At 40.7% G+C, this 23,273-nt stretch overlaps 1 pseudogene across 1 annotated transcript in view; it reads left to right on the top strand.

The window, feature by feature from the left end:
- LOC308252745 (neurofilament light polypeptide-like) overlaps positions 1 to 8,512 on the top strand; it is a 111,344-nt pseudogene extending 102,832 nt beyond the window's left edge. Inside the window, exon 3 of the transcript in view lies at positions 8,278 to 8,512. The product of the transcript in view is annotated as a neurofilament light polypeptide-like (transcript). The remainder of the gene's footprint in view (positions 1 to 8,277) is intronic.
- The last annotated feature ends 14,761 nt before the right edge of the window (positions 8,513 to 23,273 follow it).

Raw genomic sequence — 23,273 nt, 5'->3', positions numbered from 1 at the left:
CAACCAAAGGCATGCCTTTCTCATACCTGGGCTGGGTTATTCAAAGTTCTCCAGTCCATATCTTTTGCTGGCAGTAGATGGGTATACACCACTACACATGGGGTCATAAGTGGTGGCTAGCTTAACAGGTGTACCAGTTAATAATGCAGATTTTTTTTTCAATAGATGGAGTTACACATATGTTGATATATATGCGATTTGATATGTATGCTATTTTGTTTTATAGACAGCAAGCTTCAAAACTTCATATGTCAAATTTGCTGAAGGTGTTAACATCATAGATATTTTTATGCTTAAAAATGTTGAATTTTGTGCCAAAAAAGAGCATTTATGGGAAGTTTTAATTCATTACTTTATTTTGAAGAAAAAGTTATTGTATACTTCGGGGAGCTTATGGTGAACATGCTCCATCTCAAGACACTTGTGAACTCTGGTTTAAATGCTTTAAAAGTGATGATTTCGATGTGAAAGACAAAGAACATCCAGGTCAACCGAAAAAGTTTGAAGACCAACAATTAAAGCATTATTGGATGAAGATGCATGTCAAACTCAAAAACAACTTGAAGAAAGATTAAACGTTGTTCAGCAAACAATTTCTGATCGTTTACAAGCAATGGGACAGATTTTAAAGGAAGGAAAATGGGTGCCACATCAACTGAATGAAAGACAAATGGAAAACGAAAAAGTCATCAGTAAAATGTTGCTTCACCAACATGAAAGAAAATCTTTTTTTGCATCAAATTGTGACTGGTGATGAAAAGTGGATTTATTTTGAGAATCCCAAATGCACAAAATCATGGGTTGATCCAGGTCAACCATCAACATCGACTGCAAGGCCAAATCACTTCACAAAGAAGACAATGCTCTGCGTTTGTTGGGATCAGGAAGGTGTGGTGTATTATGAGCTTCTAAAACCAGGTGAAACCACTAATACTGATCACTACCGACAACAAACAATCAATTTGAACCACACTTTGATTGTGAAATGACCAGAATGTTCCAGAAGACACAGCAAAGTAATTTTGCTTCATAATGATGCACCATCACACACTTCAAAACCAGTTAAAGACATGTTAAAAGATCTTGCCTGGGAAGTATTAATCCACCCACTATATTCACCAGACCTTGCTCCTTCAGATTACCACTTGTTCTGATCGATGACACACACACTTTCTGAGCAGCACTTCAAAACATATGAAGAAGTGGAAAATTGGGTCTCTGAATGGTTTGCCTCAAAATAAGAAAAGTTCTATTGGGACGGTATCCACAAATTACCTGAAAGATGCGGGAAATGTGTAGCTAGTGATGGACATTACTTTGAATAAAGCACTTTTGATGTTTCTCTTGAAATTATCCTGTTTTCTTTGATTACAAAATCCGCCATTATAAACCAGTACACCTAGTACTTCATTTTGCTTGTGATCACCACCATCTTTCTAATTTTCCCAAGATGCTTTTCCTTTGATGATTAAGGTCCATTCTACTTGCTTTGTGACCTCAATCCCACCCTCACGAAGCCTCTGAGGGTTCTTTCTCTCACCAGTTCTCTGATCACCAACTTTCTCTTTACGATACGTCCCTGTTACAGCATACACACAGACATATTTTTACTATGTATATGTAGTTAGAATAATAGAGTCACCTAGAGGTAATCACTAATATAGAATATGACACTATAGGTCAGCAGTTTCTCCCTTCCTCAGGAAAACCTCAAACATATAATTATGGTTTTTCTAGATTCAACCAGTAAGATGTTTTTAATTAATTTTATCTTATTAGAAGTCATGAAAAATGAAGTGATTTTTCACTCTTTGGAGATGTAAACTCTTTTGAACTATTGAGAACAAAGAATGTCCAAAAGGACAAGAAGGGCACCATTTAATATAAGGAAACTACAATTTACTTAAAACTACCCTAGTAGTTTAGAAAGACTTACACAACTGCCGAGCTTTAAACATTTAATCAGCTGATTATTTGGCGTTGTGCCACTTAATGTCTTAAACATACAGATGATTGATTTCACTTTTAAATCACTTGACTACATCATCCTGATGTTTTGGCATTTTGCTGGCTCCCTCAGCCTGCAGCACTTATTAAGAGAGCTCTTTACTGCCGCCTCATGGTGAATTGGTGAATGGGCATGGATTAGGAGATGATGATGGCTCTACCCCTATGCTGGTAAATTTGGGTAAACTGAAGGATTTTGAGTAAATTACTTTGTGTGGACCTCAGTTTCCTTTTTTGTAAAATTCAAGTTGAATTGGTTATAAAAGTGTTTAAATATGAAGCTGTCTAATTGGCAAGGAAAATCCTCAGGAATCTGTGAATAACTTGGCGTAAAGCATGCATTTGGGCTTCTGTGCTGTTTTCATTTTCCCTTATAATGACTCCCTGAATCACAGATTCAAGTGATTTACCTGGAGTTCCATGTCGTCCCAGTGTATTAATACACCCTCACACTGTTCTGTTTCTGGGCTTAGGAACGTCTTCTGTTTTGGAATCCATTCGGGCTTCTTCATGAGGATAATTAAAGGCCTTTGCCCTCACCCAACAAAACAGGCATTGGTAAAAAAGAAAAAAAGAAAAAAAGTGGAATTTGGAGATTCCTCGTCAGTAGTTGAATAAATCAGGTACAAACTAGGATGCAGATATGGGAGATCAAAGTGGAAATTACCTCTGCTGGCCCCTTGAAGAGTAAATTGTTTTATTGACTTTTCTTCAACATAGTTCTTGTTTTGCCTTGTAGGGGTTTTTCTTCTTTGCATTTAAATAAAATGGAATTTGATGATCTCTAAAGAAGAACAAAGACCTCTGAGTAACACAGCCTCTGTCTGGCTAGAGGCAGAGTTAACTTTGATAGTGTACTTTTTAATTACAGCGGAGACTTCCATGGCCTCCCGAGTAAAAGCCAGCCGCTGTCTGTCCTGCCAGAAAGCAGGCAAGGTGTAGACAGGAAGCAAGGACAGTTCTGACAATAGGAGCCTGGGATGCTTACATGGAGGAATTGGTTGGGCAAAGTCAGTCCCTACCCAGACGTTAGCCTTTGGGGGATGGGCAGAGATTTGAGAATTTCTGAGGGAAACTCAGAGCCTGGACAAGCCTTGCTTCACAACTTAATCAATCCGAGGGATATGAGAACAATGCTTTGCCTGGTACCTATGTGAAATGAAAGGAGTTTCAAATTCGAGTGAAACTGTATTATTCAGCTGCTTTCATTCACTTTAAAGACATTCTACTTTATAGGTTATGCATGAATTTCTCTCATTTGCAGGAGTAAAAAGCAGTAGCCAAAAGCCATCAATGTTTTATAAACTGTGACTAATCACCAACATAGTCTCTCTCTCTCTCTCTCTCTCTCTCTCTCTCTCTCTCTCTCTCTCTCTCTCTCTTTCTCTCTCTCCCTCCCTCTCTCTCTCTTTCTCACATACTCTCTCTCTCCTCCACTCTTTTTTCTACTGTTCGGAATATTTTGTTGATATTTAGCTGCTACTTTCTATACGATTATTATTGTTTAAATCAATTGAGATCATGGAATACTGTGGGGTTTAGGATTGATAGGGTTATTAGGGAAGCCTGCTCTTTCCAGCCTTAGGATTGCTTTGAAATATTTTGCTTGAAAATAGTAACAAATAAATCTGAAGCTCCGCCTTCCAGAAGCAGCAGCACGGTGCATTTCCAGGGTCCTCTTTGCTGTTGCCACCCAAAAATAGTGGTGGTCTCATCAACGTTGAGCAAATGCTGGTAATGAATGTGGCCAGGGCAGACATAGCCAGTGTGTGTGTTTTTTTAATCATGCATCATTTAAAACAAAGATGATTCTAGGATGCTGTGACAAATTAATTTATATTGCGCTTCAGAGAAGGGAGAGAGCAGCTGGGTCCTAGCCCATGGAGCTGCACTAGCTGTATCTGCTAATAAAGTTGCTGCTGCTGCTGCTGCTTCCTATGAAAATATACATGGAACCATAAGGCACAAGGTATTCTTTGCTTTTTCCCTCCAGAGTTTTGGTAGAAACCATGTCAGTCTTTCTCTAGTGTTTCCAAGAGCTCCTGCTGTACTATGTCAGTCACGTCAATGCAACAACCATTGCCAAAAAAATTATCCTCTACAATTTAATCACTCATATGTGGAATCTAATGAACACAATAAACTGATGAACAAATTAGATCCAGAGACATAGAACCATGGAACAGACCGATGAATCTGAGAGAGAAGGTGAGGGGAGAGATTAGCCTGGGAACTTACATGCATATATGCATAGCCCATGGACACAGACAGTAGGGTGGTGAAGGTTTGGTAGGGGTGGGTGCAGAGAGGAGGGTGTCAATGGGAAAAAACAACAACAACAAAGGGAACATCTGTAATACTTTCAACAATAAAGATAACTTAAAAAAATTAGGCACAATGCCATCTTCTTTGACATTTGATGAAATATGAACTCCTGAACAATTCAAATGTAACTTCTCCCCATCCCTCTTTTAGGTTTGCTGTTTTTGTGTAACTGTATATAAAAGGTCATAGGTGGGCTAGGTTTTTGCTAGGTTTTGATTTAAATACAAATGGTCTGAAAGAAGAGTGCATTTGAAAGAAGTTCAAAATTCAGTTACCCTTCTAGGAAAACGTCAGATGTGAAGTGGAAGGAGAGGGAGATGTAAGTTATTGTACATATAAAGATACCAAAAATCTCTCCCAGTCTTTGCCATTCTAATAACCTCTACACTAATGGCTGTTGTCCCCCAAACCTCTTCATCATTAAGTCTCATCTCCCATCACAACCAGCAGACACGAGCCACCAAATTTTCTTTTTTCTCCTTTTTGTTCTACCATTCTTAAAAAAAAAAAAATCAGGAATATCTCTCTTTTTTTGATGCAAACCCTCTTTCTCTTGATTTTCTCCAGTTCTGCCCCTTAACTATTGCCAGAGCTCTGCAACACTAAATCCCAGGAGCCATCCTTGCTCCTCCACTTAGAGGGCAGAGGAGTGGGAGGAGCCATATGGGCAAAGCCAGAATTTTCTTTAGCAGGAGAGAAGAAATGCTGAGAATACTCATATTCTAATAATTTTTAAAGGCTACAGTTTTGACCCTGGGTACACATGACCTTGTTCTAAAAATACATAAGAAAAACATACTGTTTTCTGCCTTTCAGAGGAGCTGAGGGACAGCAGGGGTGGATGAGGCCTAGGGTTAGTTTCATGTATTTTGTAATGATGAAATGTATCTACTAAGACCCTTAAGACTTGGAGTTAGTAAGAGACTTGGGAAGAATAAAGCCTCTTGATATCACCTAATACTGTCATTTAATACTAAAATATAATTTTTATGTTTTGATTGATGAACAACTTTATGACTATCTTTATATGTAAGAGTTTAACATTCAAACTAATTCATACGTTAAGCCTGGGTGTTTGGTTATTTGGTAACTAAATGGTTTCAAGGACTAAAAAGTCCTTGAAAAGACTGACAGGCATATGATGTGTGGTTTGACCCCTTCCAATAGCTTTTGTGGTGATAATGAAGATGATAATGGTGATGAACATCATATAAATACCTAATATTTATGGAGAGCTTAATTTGTGCAAGGTGTGTCCAAGAACATTACATGTATTAATTCATTTAATCTTCATAACAACCTCATTTGGTAGAAACTTCTATTATTCCCATTTTTCATGTAAGGATATAGAGGCACAGAGAAGTAATATAACTGGTGAAGTGGGCTTGGTGCCAATTTGCTTGTATTGGCCGAGTACAACCTGTGTCTCACTATGTGGCCTTTAATAAATGGCCAAACAGATCTTGCCCTAGAGCTGCCTTTGGTGGGCTGTCAGCCAGATTGCCACCTCTGCTCAACATTTATCTCTATTAGAAACACAGATTGGAAAGTTGCCACTGGCTTCCAATGTCAGATAATGTGCCATCCAACTAAACATTAATACATAAGGACAGAAAATAGAATCACAGCTTTTGGACTACCTGTGGCAGACAGACTATGGCTCTTAGGATACCTGTTTCTGAACAAATTAAAGAAATGTCTATAGAATTATGTTGGCAGTTTTCAAATCTGATAGTCTGCTCTTTTGTGCCCAGCACTGTGATAGGTAGATATAATAAAAACCATACAAGAAACAGAATAATAGTCATTAGGTTTAGAGCCACCTGCAGTTTTGTAGGGAAACATGACAACACACTGTGAATAAGTAATGAATAGCACATGGGCACATTTGAGTAAGGCTCAAGGAGTGCAGTTCAGATCATGAACGTCAGAGGAGCTTTGTGTTGCATAATGGATACTGTACCTAACACAGGTGCTACACGTGCCTGCTTCAACAATGCCATCATCCTCAAGCCCTGGGAAATCCTATCTAATAAAAGAGTAATATGCAAATTAACCATCACTCCGCTACACCCACAAGCCATGCCCACCAGCCAATCAGGAGCGAATATGCAAATAAACCCAACCAAAATGGCTACAGCCACAAAGAGCAGTGGGGAGGCTTGGGTTTCCCCGGCAATGGAGGAAGCCAAGCTTTCTGCCTGCCCTTGCTGGCCTAGGCCTCCACTCAAGGCTACAAAGTTTCAATGATAGAAGATACATAAACCCAAACAGAAATGGCGGCAGCCACGGAGCTGGAAAGAGCAGGAGGCTAGGGTTGCCCCTGGTGATGGAGGAAGCCAAGCTTTCCGCACACCCTGGCTGGCCCAGGCCTCTGCTTAAGGCTACAAAGTTTCCATTATAGAAGATACATAAATCCAAAGAGAAATGGCTGCCGCCATGGACCAAGCAGAAGGCTTGGCTCTGCTCCAGACTACAAAGTTTCAATTGTAGAAGATAAATAAACCCCAGATACCAGGGCCTCCACTTGGGTCACCAGGGGCTGTGGCCAGCCTGCAAACCACTACAGGCCCCTCGCCCCGGTTGCCCCACGCCCCAAGGGAACCCCTACCCTGATCCGGGACATCCTTCAGGGCAAACCAGCTGGCCCCCACCCGTGCAGCAGGCCTCTATCCTATCAAATAAAAGAATAATATGCAGATTGACCATCACTCCAACACACAAGATGGCTGCCTCCATGTGGTCAAAGATCCTGCCCCCATGTGGACACAAGATGGCCACCACAAGATGGCCAGCATGGGAGGACAGTTGGGAGTGACCAGGCCTGCAAGGGAGGGCAGTTGTGGGCGATCAGGTCAGCAGGGGAGGGCAGTTGGGAGGGACCAGGCCTGCAAGGGAGGGCAGTTGGGGGCGATCAAGCCTGCAGGGGAGAGCAGTTGGAGGGGACCAGGCCTGCAGGGGAGGGCAGTTAGGGGTGACCAGGCCTGCAGGGGAGGGCAGTTAGGGGTGGCTAGGCCTGCAGGGGAGGGCAGTTAGGGATGACCAGGCCTTCAGGGGAGGGCAGTTAGGGGAAAACAGGCTGGCAAGGGAGCAGTTAGGCATCAATCAGTCTGGCAGGCAGAAGCAGTTAGGGGCAATCAGGAAGGCAGGCAGGGAGGCAGCAGTCCTGGATTGTGAGAGGGATGTCCAACTGCCCTTAAGTGAGCAGTTTAAGGGCAGTCGGACATCCCTCAAGGGGTCCCAGATTGGAGAGGGTGCAGGCTGGGCTGAGAAACACCTCCCCCCCGTGCACGAATTTCGTGCACTGGGCCTCTAGTATAAAATATAACCCATTTTTACCATCTTCTAAGCCCTGAAACACTGCGCAATTATCAGCATTGAGTCAACTATTGGGCAGTAATATTTTTTCCACACTGACTTAGGATTCATAGATATGTAGGTAAGCACTGCATGGTATAATGTGACCTCTAAAAGTGTCTTTGCAACTTGCTGGGAGGCTTCAGTCATGGTTCTTCATTGGTCCTGGAATGTCTGAGAAAATGGCATAGCCCAAAGGGTAAGCCATTCATTCATTCAGTATCTAATTAGAAGTTACTATGTGCCCAGTTCTCTGCTAGCTTTCTGAGATATTTCAAATTCTAGGAAGACGAAGCACAGAATTTATTGTCAGGAGACTTTTGAGTTATATTTCTGTTCTCTCCTTAATTTATAGTCAGGCAGGATGATAGCCAATTTATCTAACCTGGCTTTAACTCCCCATTTGTGAATGAGAAATTGGCGACATCTGTTTATAAATTGCACTCCATGGAGTTCTGTGGTTTATTTTTCAGGGTTACCTGGGAATATTCTAGAACAGTGGTTCTCAGCCAGTGCCAGTTTTTACCTTCTCACTATGAGAGGACATTTTGATAATGCCTGGGAAATGTGTTTGCTACTGGTTTTTAGGATAGAGGCCACAGATGTTGCCTACAATCGACAAGACAGCCCCTACAACAAAGAATCATGTGGCCCACATGCCAATAGCATCCGGGTTGAGAAACCCCACTGTGGAAATGTGTGTGAGCCCAAGCTGGTGGGACTCCAGGGCCCTAAGCCACTAACACCAAACTACATCTGCTTTTATTTGGTGGGTGTAGCAGGCATGAATTTGACAGGCAATAAACAACTGTGTAAACTTTAAGTTGATTTTCTCTAATTGAGCTTAAATGATAGCTTAATTCCTAACTCTGGTTCTTAATTGATTTACAATTTACACTAAGGTATTTCAAGATTCTGCTCTTTTCTTCTCTTCAGCTCTGAATCTACATCTGGGGCTTAAAAACCATCTTGCTGTTGGGGAAAGTGGCAGTCTAGTCTTCGGTCACCATGTTTTTTGTTTTGTTTTGTTTTAAGATTTAATTTGTTTAGAATAGGTCAGGTTCACAGCAATATTGAAGGGGAGGTACGGAGATTTCCCTTTTGCCCTATGCTCCCACACATGCATTGCCTCCCCCATTACCTCCAGGGCGGTAATTTGTTACAATTGATGAAACTACATTGACACATCATAGCCTTACCTTAAGGCTCACTCTTGGGGTTGTATATTCTATGGGTTTGGACAAACAGTTAAGGACATATTTGTCATTATGATATCATAAGAGTATTTTCACTGTCCTAAAATCCTCTTCCTCTGCCTGTTCATTCTTTCTAACAATGCCTCCACCCTTCACCCCAATCTCTGTCAACCACTGCTTTCTTTTTCTTTTTTTCCTGTCTCCATAGTTTTGCCTTTTTAAGAATGTCATGTAGCTGGAATTGATGCGGTTGTAATTAGCTAGGTATCGATAACAGAAGAGGAGCAAAGGGGGAAGCCAGACATTATAGGCATGTCTTTTGGGCAGCTTTGCCAGGAAGCTTCAGTTTCACACGCCCCGGGGACCCACTAAGGGGAGATAGATGCATGCCCAGAAAAGTTTCGGGGACTAGGGAAGGTGCTTGCTGTTAGTCATACTGGGGCACAGGTCACTGGTCAAATGGTTGCGACCACTGCAAGCACACAAACGTTTGGGAATGAATAATCCCCTAAACAAAGGAATTCTCTCTCAGTTCCTTGTGGACTCTTGGGACTCTTGTTATTTGTGTGACTCTGGACATTGGCTCTCTTGCATTCGCTAGGATGACCCAGGGCCATGTGGACCCCACATGCAATGGACGAATGGGTTGCAGCTAGCCTAAGGCTGAACTGGTCCCAGCTTCAACATGAAAAGGAGACTCTGGACATTGGCTCTGATTTTAGCTCTCCTGAAATCGCAGCTACACTTCTTTTATGAGTGGACTAAGGGGAAATGGGACTCTGGAAACCCAGGGGTGTAATTCCAAGGAAATAAAACTTTCTACTATATTGCATCCTCCTGTGAGTTTCAGAAAATTCCTCTTCTCAGAATATCGCAAGAACTTCACCCCCAGCAGCAACCGGGGGAGACGAGCGAGATACGTTCCCCTCCGGTAACAGAATCCTATTTCCACATTGGCTTTTTCCACTTAGGAATATGCACTTAAGTTTCTTCCATGTCTTTTCACAGGTTGATAATTGGTTTCTTTTAGTGCTGAACAATATTTCATTGTCTGGATGTACCCAATTTATCCTTCATCTACTTAAGGACATGATGGTGTCTTCCAAGTTCTGGAAAAAAACTGCTATAAACACTTATGTGCAGGTGTCTGTGTGGATACAAGTTTTCAACTCCAGGCATCGGTTTTTGTCTTTGCTGCTCTTGTCCCTGACCTGCCATAACCACCAGCTCCTGGGCCTCGCAGCATCTGTAGTAGCATGCTCTAATCATACCTGTAATGACACTCTGGTTCACTCCCTCAGCCACTTGTGTTCCCATTTGGGGGTCACTACAATTTTTAGAATTTGCTCTGTGAGCCCTTAAGGTTGAGAACTGTCAGAGCAGAGCTCTCTCAAACGCCCCTCTCCCTTACCTGATCTTCTCCCATTGCTGTTTGCAGCTGTGGTTTTATGCTGGCGATGGGGACTTTTCTGTGAGGCTCCCTGGCATTCTGAAGAGGCTCAGAGAAGTGGGGCATATTTCTCTCAGCTCTTAGGCTCCCAGTCTTATCTAGTTTCCTTTGCAGAGACTCTCACCAGCAGCTCATTCTAGTATTATTCCCTTCACGATCCTTTCCTCCTCCAAACTGGCTGAAATTTATCTCTTTAAGAGTGGGATATGACTTCTCTATAATCTGGCATTTTTTTCTAACCTTATTGTATGTAGTATAAAATTAATGCTCTTATTTTTATCAAAACTGCCATTTCAAGAAATGCTTTCTTCTTTCAAAATCCTTGCTCTTAAAATAGAAAAACTTAGTGTTTTTTTAAAGCTAATAACTCAGCCATTAATTTCAAAACCCTAAATATAAGAATTGACTTCTTTGTAATCCAGCAGTGTCTGGCCCCCCTAATGACAAAATGCCAGTGATTCAGTGAATAATGGGTTTCAGGATTAATAGTTACAGTTTCAACATGCTTTCAAAATGTGATCTGCTGCTTAAAAAAAGAAAATTAGGAAGGAAAGGAGGAAAAAGGATGAAAAGAAGGCAGGAAAGATAAAAAAGCCCTGGGCTAGATGGCTTCTATTCTAATTCTTTCATCACAGAGTGATCTGAACATGTGGAAAGCTGGGGTGCATTGTCTATGTCCGTTACTCTCCTTCCTTCTTCTCTAAAGTGACCATGAGAGGCTAGATCTCTGGAGTTTCCACAAGGGAGCAAGGAGATCCACACAGAATTTTTTCTTTGAAAATCACTGTCAATGGGAAAGCAGGACTGGGTAATGGGAAACATTTGACACAGACATTCAGCCAGTTACCACTCATATTGATTCCTATGAGACATTTGCTTCTGAACACTTAGAAATATTCAGAGATAGAAAAAATATTCCCTAATGGGGAAAATAACATAATTACCAAATTTAGGGATTGAAGAATCTCTTTTGCTGTCTCGCCCTCACCTCTCTTCTTATCATTCATCTATCTGTATGTCTAGCTACATCTACTTATCTCTCTAATCTTTAGCATGGTTGATAATTTCTCCCTGGTTTTTAGGGGATTAAGATTTAAATTTTTAATGGCAGAATGAGGGTTTATTTGAAACACATTTGGGTCATTCATTCATTAGAGTACTATTTATTGAATGTACAAGGCTTGGATAAACCCCTTGAGCTAGTCTAGTACCTAGAAGGCTAGGTTCTAATGCTGCCTGGGTTATTAATAGTGGTATGCCTAAAGGACCCACTACATCTTTATATGGCTCAACTTATTCATATTTAACATTGAGAGCTATTTCTAAGGTTAGAAACATGTACCTTTTTCTCCCACTAGCTACTTCTGGTACAGCTTTCTTAGAATATAATGTGCAAATGAATTTAATTACTACATTTAATGATTTAAAGTTCCAATGATTAAATAGTCAATTCTATTTCATCTACATTATCTTATTTAGCAATCATTACCTGATAAAGTGCACAGCAAAGAATAATTACCAATTTAGTGAATGTAAGCCAATGGCAACCCAAGAACTAAAATCCATTTTTACTATAAATAAACTTTCTGTATTTTAGGTAAACTCTAAACTATAACACATAAGTTTTTATTCAAAACAATCTAACAAGTAAGACATTTCAGCTGAGAACAAAGTAAAACCAATCTTTTTCTCCCTTTTCTTTCCATGTAATCCCCTGAGTTTAGGTAAATTTCATCAATGAAGGGTCATATTGAAAGCTCACAGTTATCTGGAGGGGTAGGTTTCTGATTAAAGAAGGAACATTGAATTGAACTTTTAGTCAGGACAACATTCTGGGAAAATCAGCTATTCAGTCATGCTGCACCTGCTATTGGAATAATTTATTACGAAATTCGTTCACTTAAAAGAAGGTGTAGGTAATTAAATTTCCAACTCAAGATTTGCTATGTGGTGGGAGCTAACATTTTAAATTAAGGGGGCTTTTGCAAGGGCACATGTATATGGGGGTTACTGTGTCCCTGAGAAAAATGACCAACTTACCATTGCTAACTCTCATGGCACGCTACCAAAATGCATCCCTGGAAGTTCTTCATCTTTGTTAGTTCACATATTTCTACCTCTTCTTGAAAATGGACTGTTCTGTTATCAATGTTAAATGCCAATTCTCTGCATTCCCATGTTCACATTTACCTTTGAATTGGAATCACCCATATCTCTGCTCTCAGCTGACTGCATACTCATTTTCCCTAAAGTTCTGGTTTAAGATAAGACTTTACTTACATTCCAGTCTCCAGATGGAATATGTGCTTAAAAGCACTGACATGCTCCCTTGAATGTGACCGGCAGAAATAGTGCAGGAGGATTGCAATGTGGATCTTGGTAGGGATCCCATCCTCTTCCTTCCCGTAGTCTGATAGATTGATTGTAATTCTGATCTCAGTGTCGGCACTGCACTGGATAATTATAGAATTCTGGGTAAAGCATTCACTTACCCTTTCTTTCCTTGCCAAAGGATTTGGTGAAGACATTGATGGGCTCCATGGCAGTTTCTGTTGCTATTAATCATCATATACAGAAAGCTTAGCCTAGTACGTTTTCTGCAAACATGCACAAGCCAGGATTTTTGTCCTTTATAAATTCACATGGTTCAAGATGAAGAAATAAATAAAAATAACTCTGTCTTGTACCACTATATCAGAAACTTTATTCAGAGCTGTAGTGTTATGGTGTTTCTGTTATTACAGATTCAGTATTGGCTAGAGTTGCATCTAGATCTCTATCACCTCGCTTTTATGTAGATGAGGAATATAAGACTTGGCTAGGATCACTTAGATGCTGCTGCTTTACATATTTTTCCTTAAGGAGATCTCTGAATGCCCCAGTATTTAAAGTGAATACAATCAAGAATCATCTTTTGAAGTAATAAAATGTAATCTATAGAAAAATCTGACTTTAATTTTCTTCTTCCTATATATTCATTTACTCAGAAAAAGCCCAGTAGAGAGTTTATGGCTCATTTGAAGCATATCAGGATCTGTTTAATGAAGAGAGGCAGTTGGAGCTGCATATTTTCAGTTGTGAAAAAGGAAATTAATAAGAGATGGAGGTAATCATGGCTTCTATGGAAGTCAGCTTGCAATACAGGTATGACTGCCTCCCACAGAGGTTTACACAGTTAGATACACTCAGCTGCTGATTGTCTTGCGCTTTTTTGCAGAGGCCTGTCACAATATAATGTGACAAGGATGTATTAAAGCACCATCCACTCCCACAGGTCAAAATATTCTGATACCGGGTATTTATGTAGCACCTGGCTCCAGGGACCTCACAGTGCTGACACACAACATTACTCCCTGATTAAATTTCACAAGCCCCTGCAGTGACTGGTTGACCGCTGTGCAAATCCAGCCATAAGTGCATACTCCAAGTAGGAAACAGAATGGGACTTGGGAATCCAGCCCCAAGTTTGAACTTTAAGTGCAGTGCTGCATGGTGAATTAAAGGTGAGGAGGCTTAGACTAGACATCAGAAAGGGCTTCATCTCCAGAGCAACATTAAATGTAAAATTAGGTTCAAGGATAGAGTAGTCATGACTGGTAATACAGAAAAAAAATGGCTGGGAATTATGGGTGATGATTAAGAAATAAAGTAAGAGACTAAAGAAATAAAGTTATCAAGAGAAAGATGGTCTGACTCGTTGGTCCAGTTGACTACCATTTATTTCCTGAGTATCAGTGGCCCATCAATACACAGTAAAAGAACTATGCTTATTTAAATCTATATGAAGCTACAGCTCTACTTGAGATGTGTGACAGAGGCAGGAGGAATTTTTGGCCAACGGAGCATCATACACATCCAAGCTATCTGGGAACTGGCAGACCGCCCAGTTCAGCAATTTAACACATTTATTGGGGTAATGGAATATACCTTTATATCAAAGGGACGTGTATTCAGTCTTTCTCGCCACATTTTCTGGATGTGAATATCAATGGGGCCTCAGAGTTCAGAAAAACACGTGGCCTTGATTTCCATTTAACAGTAATGTCTCTAGTATACATTCTTACTTATGCCAAACAAATGGTGTTGAGGATGCCTCCTGCCCTTCAGGATTCTTTTTGGTATATGGACTAAGGGCAGTAATTCTTCTCTTCTGTCATTAGGTTGGCCTGATACTTACAGGATGAATGATAATCATATTATTTTCATATGTGAGAAAACCCAATAAACCCCTCAAGAACCAACTGCAATTAGGACACTGATTACCATATTGAATAACTTGCTAATATGTTGTCATCACTGTCAGAATGAAGGGAAGGAAAGAAATTAATAACTATGAGTACCAAGTACAAGGACATTTTAGTTCCTTTTCCTTCCAATGCAGAATTTATGAAAGTACAGTAAACACAAGACCTTTGTTGTTCTAGACAACTGTATGACTCTTGCTCTAGGCTCAGGACTTCAGTGCAAACCCTTCTAGTCTTCTGGTTGCTCAACTCCCAGAGGAGTGTCCTGAGGACCAAGAGACCCTGCCCACTTAAACCCACTCTCCCCTTGTAGACCATCCTCTAGGTACCTACAACCTGGAAATTTCCTATCGGCCCCAAATCCACTTCCAGTGATTTTGTGTGCCTTTCCCCCAGACTTCTCTAAGTCTGAGGACAAGGGTCAGTTGTTTTAGGGTGTAGGAAGCTTTCATTTCTAGGTTGCATGTCCCAGGTATGCTTGGGAGGTCCCTCCCCATGTGATCATGGGTGGGAGTATGATGGGGGAGTGTGTGACTTGTGAACTGGGGGCCTCTATTTGTATTCTTGCCCTGTACCCTATAAATATTAGGTGTGGGTCTGTATAGACACAAGCCCAAGAATCTCAGTCACCACCCCCCATATTTAACAATATATGAATCTTAGGTCACTGCCTGCAGAAATAACCTTTTTTTTTTTTTACCCCCTTTTCTTTTCTTAAATTTTACAAAGCATTGGCCTTCTTCCTTTCTTTTAAAACCCAACAGCCAACCACCAGCTTACATCTTACTTTTTCAGTCTTCTAAAATCTTTGTAGGAACAAAGAATGCCAAAGGCAGCATGCATACTCAAGAAAGTAATTTTGGAAACTATGGTCTACACAAATGGATAAGGCAATTAGGTAAGGTCAGTAGGCATGGCTTTAAGGCTCAGGGTGAAATTATGTCGAGGGAGTTTTTTTGATAACCGCCCTCTGGCATGCTTTATTCCCTGCTTTTTGGAAATGATTTTCATATCCCTTGTTTTTCATCAATGATGTCTTTTCATTCTATATGGCAAGTGTGAGCCTGGCCAGGTCGAGTATCAGCAGGACTTTGAGATGAGTAAACAGAGTAGCTGTTGTAGGATTGGAATGCTGGGTGTAATTTCAGAGAAGCTAGCCACATTTGTTCTCTTCCCAGACTAACTAGTCTATAGTTTATGCCTTTAGGAAGGGGAGAGGGCGGGGGGCAGAAAAGGAATAAGAAATGAAGAGAAGGGAATGGAAATCAGTGAAGTGGTAAAAGGCCCAGAAGGTAGATTACAACCAAATCTGGCCTTTTATAAAATTTTAATTTAGGATAATCTTGGAAAAATGAACACCTATTTACAAACTTTATCATTGGCATTTAGAATCATTTTTTAGAGTTGACTCTGAAAAATGAGCTTAGATGGGTCAGAGGATATCAGTATTTTAACACTCAATCTCTATGTCAAATTATAATCTTCACTCCAACCAGAAGTGTCTGAAGATTCTTATTTTATTGCATTTTTACCAGTATTAGCAAGTACTTCTGTCTTAATATTTGAAAATTCTTTGTGTAATTGCCAAGGTGTTACTTTACTGTTTTAATTTTATTTTCAATTATGTAGACAAATACAAGACAGTGTTCTTTTGCCTTGTATGTTCTTGTATTTTAAAATTACTTATTTAGGTATTTCGCCCTTATACTTATGTTAGAATCTTAGAAATTTAGTTCAATAAGCCTTCCTTTGAGATATTAAATGGCACATCCAGAGTATGTATGTAAAAAGCAACCAGTGCAATGTGTTTTCAACTCAATTGGTTTTTCTTATATATACACCTAGGCATATTCTTTCCATTTTTTAATTTTTATTTTTAAAAGTTTCCTTCCAGATCTTATAGCAGTTGAATGATATAGGATATGGTTTAAGCTGATTTTGTCCCATTAAAAGACTATATTTTAAAGTCTGATAATTTAAAATCCAAACAGAAGATACCGTGGGTCATGAATTGAAACATAACTGCAGCTAATTCTAACTTGTTTTCAAATCGGCTGTTTTTCACATGAGCACTTATATATGAGTCACATATAAGATGATTTTCTCAGCAGAGGAGAAAAAAATCAAAATGCTTTTTGCTCCTTTGAGCAAAAAGAGATCTGGTATGAGAAAGGGAAACTTGTGCCAAGAATTTTTCCCTGGTCCCTAGAGACAATCAGGTGAAATGGCCACGTCAGGCAGAGTCTCCGTCTGCTACAGGAGCCCAGACTAAAGCCTTTCACACTTGATTTTCTGGACTTTATTATTTCTAAAGCATGTTCTCACATTAAAGGAATAGCATATATACCATGAGTGAAGAATAGGAAGACAGCAAAATGTCCCTGCCTCTCAAATTAAATCAAACTTAATCTTTTTTGGATGGTCCAAGAGGTTGCCTTTTTTGTTCATTTATTCATTTGTTCAATTAGTATTTATTGAGCTCTGTGCTTAAGGCATTAAGCTAGGTGCAAGAGGGATATAAAAACAAATTATTCTGCATCCTGCCTCATAAGAATGTGCAGTTGAGTAGGAATGATGTGACACATTTTTAAATTGAAATAATCCAAGGTAGAAGTGATAAATGACACACAGGAGGTTCAGCTGAAGTGCCATGGATGTTTTGTGTGAGGAGAACATCCGAGCAGTCCCATCTTGACAGGCTTCGTAACTGCTGCTCCAGAGTCCACTTGCTTGTGTAGTTGGAGCAACTGCACTGCACATAGCAGAACTTTCTGGGAGTGCAGCTCAGGACTGGAGTCCACTAGCGTGTCCCTCCATGGTTCAAGTAGGTGTGTGGAAAGAAAGACAGCCTACCTTAAGGTATGACCTACAGTGACTCATGGACAGTAGCTAAAGGGCTGACTGACAGGTCAGGGTCTTGAAAATAGCAAAGTTGAAAAATTGTGATAAGGATGTCTGAGAAAGAAGTGTATAAATGGATTTTTGAGAATGGGTAGAGCATGTGAAGATACTCATGTTCCACAAAATGCCCATCAGAGGACATCCACTGCAGAGATAAATAAGATGTTATCTCCCCTGGATATCAGTCTCTTTTCCCTAGCCACCTACTTCTATTCAAATGAGTTGAAATACAAAGTAACTAAGGTGGCAGGAATAAAAGTTATGTATGGGTTCAAACTTGTAGTCTTCTTTGACTGCCATTCAGATTGCCCTCCAACAACTTAGACCAACACTGAACTCATAGTAGGGCACCATTTGCCAGGGAGGACCATACCTGGTGGCATGCTAGTTCTTAACCACTCTTTATATAAGGAGGACACAGCTTTGTCCTTACAGAGATAGATTCATATTTCAGGAATGCTCAACTCCCCATTCATGTATCTGAGGAATGTTTTCTTCATCTTCAGGGTATATCATCTCTGGCCAGTGGACACATTTTTCATCAGAATAAGTATGGAAACAGGCACATACCCATGATCTCAGCATATGTGTTACTTCTGGGAAGCACTTGGTTTAATAAAATGGCAGGATGGCTGGCTGAGAGTTATGTTTCTATCTAGGAAACACCTTGTAAAATTGAGCTACTATACGATAAGATGTGATATATACCATAAACCTCCATCTCTCTTAGCTAGTTTCTCATACATTAGTTTCTATGTTAGCCAGAACACATGGCTTCTGCAATAAAACAGTGAGGATGAGAATAGGTGGACCATGTTAGATATCTTTTGATTGCATTCCAGATGGTTCCATCATTCTCTGCCTCAGAAGGCTATCGATTCCAGTTTGATTTGGCCATTGGGATTCTCATATGATTGCTTCAGAATGTGCATGTCCCTTGACTGGGAGTGGGCTCTTTTACACAGTTCTATGTGGGTCTGGTAACCCTTCCCTCTTCTTGTTATTGCACTGTCCCTTGTGGCTCTCCTATACTGACTCGCAGCTTTGTAAATAGTATTTTGACTTTCTTTGGCATATTCTAATGTGAAGTGTTATCTGCTTCTTGTTGGGACCCTGACTGATATAGCTGCTTAACACCACAATACAGTGACAGATAAAATGAACCAAAATCCTGTGTGCATTTTAGACCTATTCATCTCTAAGTTGACATTACAGTGCTAGCTAACCTTCTAAATCATCAAAATGATTACATTATATATAGTAAAAGTTTAACATGTAAAACATTTTATGATATCTCACATTTAATATAGATGTTATTTTAGTACTATCATAAACTTTAGAAATATTTTATAACAATTTAAGGAATGAAGAAACAGAGCCAGAAATATTAAAAGACTTGGCCCAAATGTTAAAGTAGTACCAGAAATATGATTAGTACTTTCTTGGAATATCCTCTATTTTTTTTCAACTTGTGTGATATGAGAAGACTGGTGTATTCATTTATCCTCATGAGCAGGGCTTTTCCATTAATCATTGGCTCAGTGTGTCCTATTTGTATGGATATAGTACAATTTATATAGTCAGAATTAGAAATGACTTCATAGAATCTTCCACAAATTTGGTAAATATTAGATTGTAATTTTGTATTTATTAGTTTGTCTTTCAAATTCTACACAGAATTTCTCGAGGTCTGGACTTTATTATTTTTACATGCTCAATGCATTGTACACTTAGTATCCTCTCAGTATAACATATTTTTAAATTAAATAGATGTCCAACATTGTTACTGGGTGAGAAGTTAAAGAAGTCTTTTCTGAGTGGTCTGCTTTCCCTGAATATCTCGGAATGGTTTAATATATTTTATAGTTGTTTCTCTTAATATGAAGCCTGTGCTTTTATAAAATACCTTTTTTGTTTAATCTTCAAAGTTTAGTTCATGTAGCTGCAGTCAGCATTGTTTATAACCAGGAGCATTCCTTCTTATTTAAATTTCTCTTGCTCCCCAGGAACCTTCTCTGACTTCACCATCAGCTCTATAATTATAGAATCAGAAAGCTCATCTTCGAAATTCAGAATTTGCTCTCAGGTGATCTGTTGGGACATCCTCGGGTGTTATGTGTGAAGAGATTTATTGATGGAATTCTTTCTATCTTCATAGACTGAGAGCCTGGCCAGTTATATAGACAGTGTTCTATGACAAGGATGCTCGTGAGTAAAAGCTGTGAGGGATCCTCCTGAGGATATATGTTCTGGAGACTGACTCAAGCCAAGGATATTGGCAACCTGTCCCTGCTGGTTGGTGGTGAGACCCAAGCCCAAAGGAGCTTTAAAACTGTCCTTATTGCAATAGTGATGTGCTATCTAATATAGTTCAGATCACTTAATTATTAAACCTACAGCAAGATTTTCCTTCTGTTTTCAAATGAAAGGGAATAAAATTAACCCTTTAGTCTCTGTGAATTGGGCTACCAGAAGCAATTCCATTTGTGACATAATGTGTTGAATTGACAGAAAAGTGCGTATGATCATATTAAAATTATAACAACCCAAGGGTTTGAAGGAACACACAGGTTTTGTTATTTTCCCCCACAGTCTCTGTACTTCCTCTTCAAATAAATAAGCTTGCTGTGTCTCCTCAAGGAGAATATTGTTATATTCTACAGAGTCCTGAATGAAGGAATTGCTATTCTTCTCAGTATTCACTTTCAGCTGTTAAATTGCATCTTCAATGAAAGGGAAATGACAATTGCTAAGAAATGGCATAATCCTTTGACTTCTTTATTTTCTTAGCCTGGTGCCATTTTGAAGTTAGGCAACCAAGAATGATGGTAGAAATTGGAGGGCATAGAGAGAAGAAAAGACAAACATTTCTAGTCCTATTGGATTTTTAAAAATACATTTTTATTGATTTCAGAGAGGAAGGGAGAGAAAGAGAGAGAGAGAAAAACAACAATGATGACAGAGAATCATTGATTGGCTGCCTCCTGCACGCCCCCTACTGGGAATCGAGCCTGCAGCCTGGGCATGTGCCCTTAACCGGACTTGAACCCGAGACCTTTCAGTCTGGAGGATGATGCTCTACCCACTGAGCCAAACCAGCTAGGGCCAGTCCTATTGGATTTTTTTTTAAACTTTTATTTTATTGTTTAAAGTATTACAAATAGTAGTACATATGTCTCCTTTTTCCCCCATTGACCTTCCCCAGGCCTCCCCGTCCGCCCACTCTGGCACATGCCCTCCTCCCCCCGCCCCCCAGTGTCTTCATCCATTGGTTATGCTTATATGCATGCATATAAGTCCTTTGGTTGATCTCTTACCTCCCCACCCAACCTTCCCCAGCCTTCCCACTGCAGTCTGACAGTCAGTCTTATTGGATTTTAAACACCATCAGCTGGGTAGGTATTAATGCCTGGAGGAAGTGAAATAACTCAATATCTGCAAAGGGCAGGGGGAGAAGGGTATGAAGAATCAACAAGAGGGAGAAGTTGTTTCTGCTTTTAATGTTTGGTCACAAAAATTGTCAGCTTGCGGTTTATAGCTACTGGATTTTTGGACACCATGCTCATAGCATTATGAGGGTTTGAAAGGAATATTGCTACTCTTGATACATACAACTCAATAATCAGCACAAATTGCCTTTTTATTTATGTCTACTGGTGTTTGCTTAGTTTGTCATAGTAATTTCTAGTAGCCAAGGGAATTGTAAGTTAGAAATACATGTGCCTTTGTGTTGGAAATGAAGGGAATGGTAAAGAATGGAGCAGAACGGTGACCAGTCTCTGTGGAAACTTTTCTTTCTCTTCTACTTTACAGAGATGTCTTTGTATCGTATTTTCTTCTCACGTTCACAGCTGGGCACAGTAGAAATTTGTAAACAAGAGTCTGTCTGTCTTCTCTGGGGATATGGGGTTTCCTTGGAATACTAATGGTGTCAGGGGAATAGGTAGTGTTGACACAGATTCCTGGACTGGTTGCTATTAACAAACAATTATGTAGGTACTAGAGGCCCGGTGCACAAATTCGTGCATGGGTGGGGTCCCTCTGGGTGGCCTGCAGGCATCAGGCTGAAACCTGCAGTCCAACGCTGCCTGCAGCTCCTTCTTGCCACTCCTGCTCATCCTGGTCCCACTGTGCCTGCTGTGGGCTCATGCCTAGTCAGTCCCGATTGGGAGAGGCTCGTGCTGCCACAGCAGCACTCGCCAGCCATGAGCCTTGTGTCTAGCGCACTCCCAAGGGGAGTGGCCTGTGGTATCAGGCTGAAACCAGATCTCTGACATCCCCTGAGGGGTCCCTGATTGCAAGAGGGCGCAGGCCAGGCTGAGGGACCCCACCGGTGCATGATTGGGCTAGGGAGGGACCGCAAGAGGGCTCCAGGGTGTGTCCAGTCCACCTCACTCAGCTCAGTCCTGATCAGCCAGACCCCAGCTGCAAGCTAACCTACCAGTCAGAGTATCTGCCGCCTGGTAGTCAGTGTGCGTCATAGTGACTGGTTGACCAGTTGACTGTCTGCCCCCTGGTGGTCAGTGCACATCATTGTGAGTGGTTGAGCATCCTTAGCATATCATTAGCATATTATGCTTTGATTGGGTGTTTGGTTGTTCTGCCGTTTGGTCTATTTGCATATTACCCTTTTATTATATAGGATGAAAACCTATATAGTTAAAATATCCTCTCAGAAAATGTCCTTTCCCAAAGGAGAGGATGGTGTATTAGTGAGTTACTTCCTCTGCACATATACCAGGGGTGGTCAAACAGTCGTAGTGGGCAGACAGCATTCAGTCCTCTGTGGTTTGCAGAAAATGGCTGTGATGTCATTGCCCCGCAAACAAGAATGTTATCTGAATGAGTCAAGAATCGATGCATCACTCAACTCAACCAAGTAAAACCTGTGATCTCGAGAGAAATACATCCCAGGCACAATTTCTTTCTTTGCTGTAAATTAGTCACTACGTGAGATAGTGTTAACCCTTCCGGGGCCCCAGAGTAAGGGGGCAGTGCTAAAGGAGTATCAGCAGAGCTTCACAGAATGCCTTTTGTACAGGGAGGATTTGGTTATTCCTTCCTTCATAAAACAGATAATCTGGGCTCCTCTGTTGTCTTCAACCTATTTTTTTTTTTTTTATAATTTACTTATTCTTGAACTAGAGGCCTGGTGCACAAAATTTGTGCGGGGGGGGGGGGTCCCTCAGCCTGGCCTGCGCCCACTTGCAGTCCGGGACCCCTTGCTCCTTACCACCTGTCTGCTCGCTGCTCCTTACTGCTCAGCTTGCTGCTCCTTAGCACTGCCGTGGAGGCAGGAGAGGCTCCCACCACCGCTGCTGCACTCGTCAGCCGTGAGCCTGGCTTCTGGCTGAGCAGCACTCCCCTTGTGGGAGCGCACTGACCATCAGGGGACAGCTCCTGCATTGAGCATCTGCCCCCTGGTGGTCAGTGCATATTATAGCGACCAGTCATTCTGGCTGTTGCACTAACAGTCACTTAGGCTTTTATTATATAGATTGATCCAACATTTAATGAAAGCCTACCTTGTCAGGCCATGGCGCACTAGTCCCAAGGTATATAAAGATGAACGTGATAGAGATAGAACTCACCATTTATCCTTCAAGAACCTCAATCACACACCTGCTTCTTCTGTATCAAGAGTCCTTAACCTCAACTACCTGGATGACTAATTTCTGAGGCATTCTGCAAAATTGTGTGTGCGTGTGTGTGTGTGCATGCACATGAAGAGAAGACCCATAGCTTTTATCATATTTGCAAATGGGCCTAGGGAATATGTTTTTTTTTTCAAAA

Source organism: Plecotus auritus (genome assembly GCF_963455305.1).
Source record: "Plecotus auritus genome assembly, chromosome: 7".
In the NCBI taxonomy this organism is placed as follows: Eukaryota; Metazoa; Chordata; class Mammalia; order Chiroptera; family Vespertilionidae; genus Plecotus; species Plecotus auritus.
Note: the sequence above shows the minus strand (reverse complement) of the source record. Positions and strands in the feature narration are given on the sequence as shown.